Here is a 12,127-nt window from a genome sequence, read left to right on the forward strand (position 1 = left end):
CATCGTGCAGTCCTTCCTCAGCCCACTTGAGCTCCTGACCACATACAAAGCCTTCGTCCGCAGTCTGATTGAGTACTGATCTCCCCTCTGGGCTGGTGCTCCTGCCTCCCACATTTTTTGGCTTCACGCTGTGGAAACCAATGCATTTCGGATCATTGGCATCTCCCGCGATAAGGCTGAGTCTTTGGGCCTCTCACTCTCTCACCACAAGCAGGTTGGTGGTCTTTCTTTCTTCTACCTCTCCTCTCCGCTCTTGCCCACCCTGCTCTGTCTGCGATTTGTCCGCACCATGTTTCCTCAGGGCACTCAAGGTCCGCCAACAACCCCCTTCTGATAAAACTACCAAAATCATGAATCACTGCTCACCTTCACTCTTTCATTCCTCTTTTTTTCCCACCTTTGGAATAAACTCCCACACTCATTTCAATCCCATTCTTCCCTCCAGGCCTTCAAAACAGCTGTTCACCACCACCTCTCATCGCCCCCCCCCCATCCAAATCCTCGATCTTTTCTACCCCCGTTAGTCCACCCCAAACCCACCTCCTTCAAATTCCCACCTTTCCTTCCTGAAAGTACCTGTAATGTCCATCGTGTACACCCCATGTTCCCCGCCCAATCCCTCTCCCTTCCACAGATCTCCTAATGTCTCTGTTCCCCACTGTTTTGTCCTTCCCACTCCCACCCCTCTTGTTTCTTGCCCCCCTTGATGTGCGTTGTGTGTTGGCGAGAGTACAAGCCTCGACAATTTATGCAAAAAAGGGGGTCTTAGGGAACACCAGTGGGTAAAGGAGTCTTAATGGTCTTCAAGAGTCTTGGAGTCTTAAGCGTCTTTGAGGACTTAAGAGTCTTACAGGTTATTGGGGTGTTAAGGGTCTTTGCGGTCTTAAGGATCTTTGAGGTCTTCCAGTTCTAAGGGGTCTTACAGGGTATTTGGGGTATTCAAGAGTCTTCAGGATCTTAACCATATTTGGAGTCCAAAGGGTGTTTGGGATATTCGGGGTTTCAAAGGTTCTTATTGATCTTTGGGTCTTCAGAGTCTTAAGGGGTCTTATCTCCCAAGCATGTAAAAAAAATGGTTTTATGGTTGTTCAGGGTTTTTAAGGCTCAGGTGGTGGTTGAAAATACACTTAGGACAATCTCTGGATCGGACTTGAGCAGTGTGCCAAATTTGGTGGTTGTCGGTCCATTGGTCCTTGCAAAAAACGTGAACAAACAGACAGACAGAAAACTTCCGAGCTATTGAGAGCTATCAGAATTGTTGACACTCCAGTCTAAAATATTTCATGATTTGTTTCTGGTGGTGCTGCAAGCCAATAAGTTGCTGGACATGTTGCTAAAGCGTGCAACTGCAGATATCTTGGGGGGTAGGAAGGGATCTGCAGATACCTTGGGGGTTGGGGAGTGAACTGCAGATACCTTGGGGGTTGGGGAGGGAACTGCAGATACCTTGGGGGTTGGGAAGGGAACTGCAGATACCTTGGGAGGTGGGAAGGGAACTGCAGATACCTTGGGGGTTGGGGAGTGAACTGCAGATACCTTGGGGGTTGGGGAGTGAACTGCAGATACCTTGGGAGGTGGGAAGAGAACTGCAGATACCTTGGGAGGTGTGAAGGGAAAGGCAGATACCTTGGGGGTTGGGGAGTGAACTGCAGATACCTTGGGGGTTGAGGAGGGAACTGCAGATACCTTGGGAGGTGGGAAGGGAACTGCAGATACCTTGGGGATTGGGGAGTGAACTGCAGATACCTTGGGTGGTGGGAAGGGAACTGCAGATACCTTGGGAGGTGGAAAGGGAACTGCAGATACCTTGGGGGTTGGAAGGGAACTGCAGATACCTTGGGGGTTGGGAAGGGAACTGCAGATACCTTGGGAGGTGGGAAGGGAACTGCAGATACCTTGGGGGTTGGGGAGTGAACTGCAGATACCTTGGGTGTGGGGGGGGGGGGAAACTGCAGATACCTTGGGAGGTGGAAAGGGAACTGCAGATACCTTTGGGGTTGGGAAGGGAACTGCAGATACCTTGGGGATTGGGAAGGGAACTGCAGATACCTTGGGGGGTTGAGGAGGTGGGTGGGGTACATTGGGTTGGGGTGGGGGGGGGACAAAGCACGGAGAGGGTAGAGGGTGCAAGACCAGAAGGAAGACAGAGAGACCACCGAGCTGTCGGCGAGGGTAAAGTGATAAACCCAAAGACTCAGCTTCATCGCGGGAGATTCCAATGATTTTAAACGCCTTGGTTTCCACTGCGTGAAGCCGAGAAAGGTGGGAGGCAGGAGAACCAGCCTAGATTGGAGAGCAGTACTCCATCAAGCTGTGTATGAAGGCCGTGTATGTGGATAGGAGTTCAGCTATGCCAAGGAAGGACTTTGCACGACGGAGGATGCCAGGTACACAAAAGGGGTCGCAGGACAACTTTGAAATGTGGTTTGCCCAAGAAACACCATGGAGCTGAGAATGAGACCCAAGAGTTTGAATGGCTAAACTTATTTGAGAGGGTTGTTGAGAAAGTATATGGGAGGTTTGTGGTATGAGATATACATATATACATGTGTTGTTCTTCTTTCGGCTGCTCCCGTGAGGGGTCGCCACAGCGGATCATACATTATGATCTGCATACTGATTTGGCACAGGTTTTATGCCAGATACCCTTCCTGACACAACCCTGGTCGCCTCTTACGACACAGGGATAAGGATTGGATTTCGCCATGATTCCGGGCTGCCCTGCACCCTCTCATGGCGTGGCCCAGCACAGAGTTCCCGTCCTCAAGCGATCCTCCAACCCAAGCCTCCGAGTAGCCGGATTACAGGTGCACGCCACTGCGCCCGGTATATACATATATATATATATATATATATATATATATATATATATATATATATATATATATATATATATATATATATATATATATATATATATATATATATATATATATATATATACATACATACATACATACATACATACATACATACATACATACATATATACATATATATATACATATATATATATATATATATATATATATATATATATATATATATATATATATATATATATATATATATATATATATATATATATATATATATATATATATATATATATATATATATATATATATATATATATATATATATATATATATATATATATATATATATATATATATATATATATATATATATATATATATATATATATATATATATATATATATATATATATATATATATATATATATATATATATATATATATACATATATATATACATATATATATATACATATATATATATATATATATATATATATACATATATATATATATATATATATATATATATATATATATATATATATATATATCCTGTTTTGCCTTTGGCTATTGAAACATATCAGGGTTATAAGACATATTCCAAGTGTTTGACCAGTTTGCAGTTTTGTCAAGGTCTGTACGAGTTTGGCCTGAAGGTTGCATCATTCCAGGTGGTGAAACAACACTGCTAATGCAGTGCCCCTGCACGTTATGGCAGAATTTGTAATTTGCTCAGGGCACCAACGATAACTCACGGACTGTCAAAAGACACCGTGAGATCTTGAACATCCATCGGGCAATGTTAATGGACGGGACACCGAGATTATTACCTTTCTGACGTACGACACACTTTGTGATGCAACACCTTGCCTGGCAACCAGCCCATCGGACAGTTTATAAGTTGGGAATCGAACAGACTAGACAGCTCACAGATAAATGTGGAACCACTGCACCATCCGATCAGGAATTTTGAATAATGGCCGAAGGTAGTCCCTCAACATCGTGTGATTCAATAAATAAATCGCTCAATGAGTCATATGACCCATCATCTAAAGGCAGCCATTGGTTTGTCAAATTTTCCAGCAATCACATGCTGCCTCACACTGTGAGCTCATCGCAGTGCCAATGAACCCGTGGTAGTATCACTCCAAGCCATGGGCCGATGTCATCACCAGTAAGAGCTGGGTATCAATGGCACCGTCACATCAAGCTGTGTGCCAATGTTGACGTCACAATGGACGTCGGAGCCATGGCAGCAACTCAATGGACTGCGACTAATTCCAGCATCAACCGAGGGTGTGGGTGTGCATTCAGGTGATGCAATGAAGGAATGTTTGAGTCGTATTCATAATCCGTCATATTACAGTGAAGTTGTGAATCTGAACCATCATGGAAATGACACTTCAATTCCTTCCTTTGTTCACGTCCATCAGATTGGATTGTGTGTGTTTTTTAATGGCTGTACATGTCTGTTAGTACAATCACAGCCATTGCTTGTTGCAAACCCTCATATATTTCCAAACCATTGAACTGTCTTCAAAACAAACTTATCTGCTCGGATCGCTCTGTGTGCTCGTGAAGGCTTCCTTCGGTAACAGCCTTATCAGTCTCCTCTGTTATCTACGAGGGTAGTTCCTTTTATCGGAGAGAACGGCTCAACCTCCTCCCCCGTCCATCCGTGTGTCGTAGAGAGAGAGAGGTGTGCAACCACCAACTTATCCGAGGATCTGCAATGGATGAATGTTAACTCTCCCAAGCTCCAGCCTCATAACACAGACATTCTTGTTCCTGGATTCCATCAATAGCCGTGATGATTCCACGCTCCACTCCCGGCACTATGATGTCCACACACCTGACCATAAATAAGGAGGGCTGAGATGTGCTCACCTTGGACCTCGGCACTTGCTGCACCCTTTCCCCTTCATTCCGTTCAACTCACGTGACCCACTCTTGGAGAAATGCTATTTCATTTCAAGAATTTATAATTGCTTCAATTCCAGGTGATTACACTGAGACAAAGCTCAGGTATCGATCCGGTATCGATTCCTTCCACCCTCATGCACATTAGGTCATCGAAAAAGGGGACTTTAGCCAATCCATGTTACTGCCTATGAAGCACCACTTACAACCACCAACCTTCACAATTAGCAAAATTACCACCACCACCACCACCACCACCACATTCACATTCAGGATGATCACCACAATGATCATTCCCACTTATGAACACTTACCACCATGACTAAAAATCATCGCCACCATAATACAATGGTCACCACTTTTCACCCCCATATCAACTATAACCAGGGCCACTAATACCAACCACCACGACTTCAACGACCACCACTTTCACAATGAACAGAGAACCGGGAACCACCTTTTCATCAGCAATGATTGTGTCATGCCGCGATGGTGGAGCCTTCGAAAGCAGAGACAATTGGAAAGTAAGACAATGAAGGGACAAAACACACAGGCACATAGACACACACAGACATAGATGTACACAAACACACACATTTGTAAAATGTGTCGTTACACACCGCTCCTTCCCAATGCCATATCCAGGCGATGCATGACATCATCGCCTGTCACCGAAGGGAGGACTCAGTTTTTAGTTATTTTCTTGTTTGTTTGTTTGTTTGTCCGGACGATATCTCAGCCATCCTTTGAGCAAGGAAGCTGAAATTTGGGGACAAAAGTGAAGATGTACTTTGGGGAAAAGGTAATTTTTTTAATTTTTTGATTAATTACTTAATTATTATCGATTTATTCATTACTTATTTATTTTATTCCTCATCCTGGCAATATCTCAGGCACCTTTTGTGTTTGGAAGCTGATATTTGGACAGGACAGTTACCAAGTGATTTGGCTATAAACAGTATTTTATATTCATTGATTAATCAATTAATCAATTAATTATCTTCTTTCTTGTTTTGCAGGCGATATCTCAGCCATCATTTGAGCTGGGAAGCTAACATTTGGGGCAAAAATGAAGACGTGCTTTGGCAAAAATGTTATTTTTATTTATTTTTTGATGAATCAATTAATTGATTGATAATTATTCATTTTTCGATTAATTACTTGATTTTTCAAAAAGTTACAGCTTCGGATGAAACAGCGGTGGTTTAGGTCTGCAATTCGGCAATTGATTGAGAAATTAATTATTTTATGAATTTTATTTATTTGTTTTAATAATGAAATTAATCAATTAATCAATCAAATCTCCATCAGCAGCCTATCTCTTGATACCTACAAATGAGATATGATGTCTTTTTCCAATTTCCGATTTTTAAAGTAGATAATTTTGTGATTAAAAGTGGAAATCTTCTTCTTCTTCAGATTATCTGTGACGTCACAGTTGGAAGTCGACTGTCATGTCCGTACTGTCTCCGGGTCACATTGGGGTATGATTAAACTCAAACGGCAAATAATTTTCGATTTTCCACAAACATGCCAAGACACTGTGTCCTTGGTGCTTGTGTAGCACCACAAACCAAGATGAATTCAAGCTCCACCAATGGCCGAAACACCCTAAGTTTGCCAGAAATTAGACGAGGTTTGTTCGAAATACTCGAGTGTACATCGGGTCTTGAAAATGTTCACTTTTGTGCTCAGAAGATGTTTCAGAGAACTGTTATTGTGAAACAACAGAGATGGCTAGATCTGGTGGTTATCCGCCATGATTGAGAGAGGACGCCATACCCATGATTAAGTGGAAGAAACAACCGCCGCTGGAAACTGTAACACCATCTCTACCAGCACAAGTACACTGACGATTTGAGCGGTGAATCAAACACCTGTTACCATTGCCCGGCAGATACCACAAGAGCAGCTGAAAATAATTATTTATAATCAGCACAAATCTCAACAAGTCAAATGAACTACCATTTTTTAGCCCCCATTGGACTTCATCCGAAATAGGGGTTTATGGATTTGGTCTCGAATTTCGTGTCCGTGTGTACGTGCGTGCGTCCACAACCATATCACCACCATGTATGGACCGATTTTATTTGCTCTTGGCAAAAAGACAAAAAGACATGGTGGTATACATATGCACATCATTGTTTTTTGACATCAGATCCAAGATGGCTGACTGGCAACTATTTTAGTTGTAAAAAAAAAAAACCCTGTGTCAAACACGTCCTCAACCATTTATCGGACAAACATTTACTGATCTTGTTCAAACTTGGCACATGGATAAAGAATGATGGTTTACATAAACATGTCATTTTGTTTTAGCATCGGATCCAAGATGGCCGATTGGTGGCCATTTTGTTACATTATCTGATTTTGACAAATTCCCCTGAAAATATCCACTGTTCTTTCTCCGCTCCAATCGGTTCTTCTGATCACGTGCTTGTCAAAGTAAACATCTCTCTGGCTGTTATCAGAGAACCACCTCAGCGCCGTTGAGTCTGACATTTCACTCAGGCTGACTGGCAGGGTCTCCAAGCAGCCATCAAACTTCCAGACTGGTTTCCCATCGCTACTTTCTCCAACATCAACTCAAGCTGGAGTTCCTCATGGCAGCATTCTGGGCCCTGTTCTTTTTCTGATTTTCATCAATGATCTCTCCGACTCTTGGAAAATCCTCTTTATCTCTTTGCTGATGACTCCACCCTCTGCCATACCATCTGTCATCCCTCAGACCGGCAAGCAGCAGCTTCTTCGCTCACTGCAGATCTGGGTAAAATCACAAACTGGTCCAACACGTTGAACATGTCTTTCAATCCGGACAAATCTCACACTCACTATGTCTCTCCGAAAGGACCATTTAGAACCCCCCCCCCCCCACATCCATCCCACCATCTACTTCCTCATCAATCCTCTGGAAGAAGTCCTTTCTTTCAAGCTTCTGGGTGTCACTATCTGCCATGATCTTTCCTTGGAAAGCCATATTTCCAACCTCGCCTCCAAAGCCAGTCGCCGACTGGGAATCCTCCATCATGCAAAGTCCTTCCTCAGCTCACCTGAGCTCCTGACCACATACAAAGCTTTCGTCTGCAGCGTGATGGAGTACTGCTCTCTCCTCTGAGCTGGTGCTCCTGCCTCTCACCTTTGTCGGCTTCACGCTGTGGAAACCAAGACATTTCGGATCATTGGTATCTCTCGCGGTGAGGCTGAGTCTTTGGGCCTCTCACTCTCTCACCACAGGCTGGACGGTGGTCTTTCTGTCTTCTACCATCTCCTCTCCAGCCTAGCCCCCCTGCTCTCTCTGCAATTTGTCCCCACCATATTTCTGTAGGGCGCTAATGGTCTGCCAACAACCCCCTTCTGGTAAAACTACCAAAATCATGAATCACTGCTCACCTTCACTCTTTCATTCCTATTTTTTCCCGCCTTTGGAATAAAGTCCCTCACTCTCTCCAATCCCATTCTTCCCTCCAGGCCTTCAAAACAGGTGTTCACCACCACCTCTTATCGTCCCCCATCCAATACCTTGATCTTTTCTTCCCCCGTTAATCCACCCCAAACCGACCTCCTTCAAATTCCCTGCTTTCCATCCTGAACGTCCCTGTAATGTCCATCTTGTATACCCCGTGTTCCCCGCCCCAGCCCTCTCTTTTACACAGATCTCCTAATGTCTCTGTTCCCCACTGTTTTGTTCCTCCCTCTGCCACCCCTCTTGTCTCATGTCCCCCTTGCTGTGCGTTATATGTTACCTCTCATATGAGCCTCGACAAGGTATACAAAAAAAATGTGTCCACAACCATTTCTCAGACTTGCATTGTTCGATTTTGTTCAAACTTGGCACAAGCAGAGTACACGATGGCGTACACATGTCACTCACCTTATTTTGTGATCTGATCAAAGTTGGCCGACTGATATACTGGCAGCCATTTTAGTTGTACATAAATATGCGTTTGCCCTTTAACGCTATCCACCAAAATTACTAAAACAACGAGGGCTATGACATTTTATGTTTTTAACCTCCGCCATTGAAGATGGACGGAGGTTACTGTTTTCACCCCTGTCTGTTTGTTTCTTACGAAATCTAAAGATTTCGTTAGTATATTGATGACTTCTGTCCTCTGTTTGTGTGTTTGTTTGTGTGTGTGTGTGTTTGTGTGTTTGTGTGTTTGTTTGTAGGCACGATAACTCGAGAACGGAAGAAGCTACCAATGTCAAATTACACCACGTGATTCAGGAGGGTGGTGGCAAGTGCTGATTAGATTTTGGTTAAAATCGGTCAAAGGTCAAGGTCACAGTGAGGTCAAACATAATTCCGTAAATTCACGTGGAGAAATGGAGTATTTTTGCTTCGCTCGACGTTACGAGTTCGTTTTAACTTCGATTTTAATTTTGTCTTCGGTTTTTGTGATCGCTTAGGACGCTTAACACTCGGTTGTCGAAATTCCGGTAAAAATCGGATGTTTTGGAGACGTTTTAAGATTGTATAAAAAATCTATCACTCGCCGCGTCACGGGTCGTCACGTGGTGCAGCGCGCTCGAGCAGACGCGTCGTTGTCACGTAAAGTTTTGCGTGTGCGCACTGACAGTGTTTTCGATAAAGATGGTGTTAAAAGTCATTTTTTATCCTAATAAAGGTTATCGTCACATGCCTGACTCGCTGAGCCATCAGATTATGTAAAGATTGTTGGTGGATGGCAGAATATTACGGTTTTGTGACTTTGATAAAATAATATTAAATAATTGCGTGGAGAAATGGAGATTTTTGCTTCGGTCAACGTTACGATTTTTTAATGGTTTGGTACAGAATCATCGTAAAAACTTCTGGTTTGCGTCGCTACCTTCTCTGGAGACAGCTTTTATGAGACAAGGTCAGAGGTCAAGTTGACGATTTCGTAAGTACCAGTCTATGACGATTTGTTTGTTTGTTTGTTTGTTTGTTTGTGAACAGTATTATGGAAAAACTCCTCAACGGATTTCGACGAAACTTGGTGGGGGGATTAGGTGTGGTCCAAGGATCATGCGATTAGATTTTGGACTTGGACCAAAGTCCAATATGGCCGCTATGGCGGCCATTTTGAAAAAATTTTGAATTTTTGTTTTTGCATTTCTACATGTTTTAAGTAATTTCCAACCCCGCCCCCCAAAAAAATTGTTGGAGAAAAAAAACAGAAAATTTTGCAACTTTTTTTTCAACAAAATTTCGAATTTTTTTGTTTTCATTTCTACATATTATAAGTGATTTCCAACAAAAACATGCCAAAATTATAATTGCGGCTGATTTTGGAACTTCAGGTGGATATACCCATGTAAAATCAATTTCTGTCTCAAGGAATCTAGTTATGACGAATGAATTGAGTATGTAAAAGTTAAAAGTAAAAGGGGAAGTTGCAAACTATAACTCTGTGAGCACTGTTGACGTCAAATTGAATGAATAGGATATCAGGTTCACTTGAGTGACCCAGCAGTATTGGCGGCGGAGGTTTTGCACTCTACCGAGTACTCCCCCTCTAGTTTTTTTTACCTGTTTATGGTGGAGAGAAAGTAGGTATGTATCATCATCTACTCCGAGAGGATTTGACTAAGGACCCTAAAACTTTCAGGGTCCTTCCTCCACAAATCCGCATCAACCCTCACCCCCACAATACCCACTACCAACCCAGACCCCTCCCCTCACACCTACCCCTTCACAATCCCCCATCCACTGGGGAGGGACATTGACACCTCACAGACATGACGGTGGATTATGGCATAGACATAAATAGCGTCCAGGGAAAGTATGAAACGGGATGATCCTGTAACATACAAAACACCTGGTCAGTCTGTGATGGTGGGACAAAGTATTTGCCACCCCTTTTGTCCACAGAGTCCAAGTGTGCCTGGGCGGTGTCCGTGCTGTGGAGCGATGACGGTTATTTCTCCCAGAGTAACATATAAACTGATTTATCAATTAATACAAAATCCCTTATAAACCATGAATTGAACAGAAAATCAAAGCCTATCGATCTGCAGTGAACATGTGACCAGTGTTTTCATCTTCATGAACACTTCCACCATCTTCCCTTTCGATTCAAACAAATGAGTATTCAAACAGCTCAGCAGCCACAGCAGCACATTTGCTCGTTTGCCTCCCATAGAATTGTGGGTAATTCAGCATGCAGATCTGCAGTGAACATGTGACCAGTGTTTTCATCTTCACGAACACTTCCACATTCTTCCCCCAAATGAGGATTCAAACGTCCCTCAGTCTCAGCAGCACATTTGCTCGTTTGTCCCCCATAGAATTGTGGGTAATTCAGCATGCAGATCTGCAGTGAACATGTGACCAGTGTTTTCATCTTCATAAACACTTCCACATTCTTCCCCCAAATGGGGATTCAAACATAGCTCAGCCTCAGCGGCACATTTGCTCGTTTGTCCCCCTTAGAATTGTGGGTAATTCAGCATTCCAGATCGATGGTCTCTCCTTGACAATCTTTTGTAATTATTTACTAACTCTAACTCGAACTGGTTCAAAATCACATTAGCACAAGCCCTATATGGATTATAATAACACATATTTGGTTATGATTGTCCTACAGGTAGCAACGACGTCATTGGGACCTCAAGATGAATTATTTCGTCGTTGACACAATGGTGGACGAAGAAAAAGGTGAATAAAGTACTTATCGACAAGGACAAAAGACAGCATGTACGACGTGTTTTGGGTGACGTGTTACCTTCCAGTATCCCCAGCTTGTCATGCTGGGGTCTCAGATTTAAATCCGACATACCAACTTGATTTGTCTACCATCTGCCATGTTTGCAATTTGTGTCGATGCAGAGCGCGTCGCCTCCGAACACGCATGTTGTACACTTTTGTGGGTATTTGTCATTACTTGTCCTCTGTGAACCTCAGACGACGTTGTAGAAAAGCCATGCCGAATTGTGATGGCAAAGTAAGGTACAGTGTCCGAGCTGCTTCGGAACATGGCAGCGCGCAGGTGTGCCATGATGGATCGAGGCCTCCTGCAATCCGCCAGCGCAGTGATTCCGCGACAGTCGCTCGACGATCAATCGATTGCTCCAATCGCAGCTCACGACCTGTCATTCAAAGCAAGCGTCAATGGGTCCCGCTGTCCTCGGGGGCTTTCGTTCGAGGCAACGACAACCTCCAATTCAAGAAGTCAATGCATGCGCACCTGCTTTTGAGAGATTTTGTCCGATGGGATCAAGTGGTTTATTCAAGAGCGAACGAAGTCTCACTTAAAATGAGTATCTGTTGTACCTGGGTGGCATCGGGAGGGTGACACCTGCCCATGATAAGTAATAGCTCAGAGCGAGCTCACCTGGATAAAAACACTTCTCTCCAAGGACAGACATTGTGAAGTTTTTTTTGTGTTTTTTTGTTTTT

At 43.3% G+C, this 12,127-nt stretch overlaps 1 pseudogene; it reads right to left on the reverse strand.

Moving 5' to 3' along the window:
* Nucleotides 1-2,687: 2,687 nt before the first annotated feature.
* LOC147016192 (signal recognition particle RNA) lies at nt 2,688-2,828 on the reverse strand (annotated as a pseudogene).
* Nucleotides 2,829-12,127: the final 9,299 nt, after the last annotated feature.

This window comes from Eptatretus burgeri, chromosome 12, assembly GCF_056783735.1.
Source record: "Eptatretus burgeri isolate ZD-2024b chromosome 12, Ebu_testis_v1, whole genome shotgun sequence".
Classification (NCBI taxonomy): domain Eukaryota; kingdom Metazoa; phylum Chordata; class Myxini; order Myxiniformes; family Myxinidae; genus Eptatretus; species Eptatretus burgeri.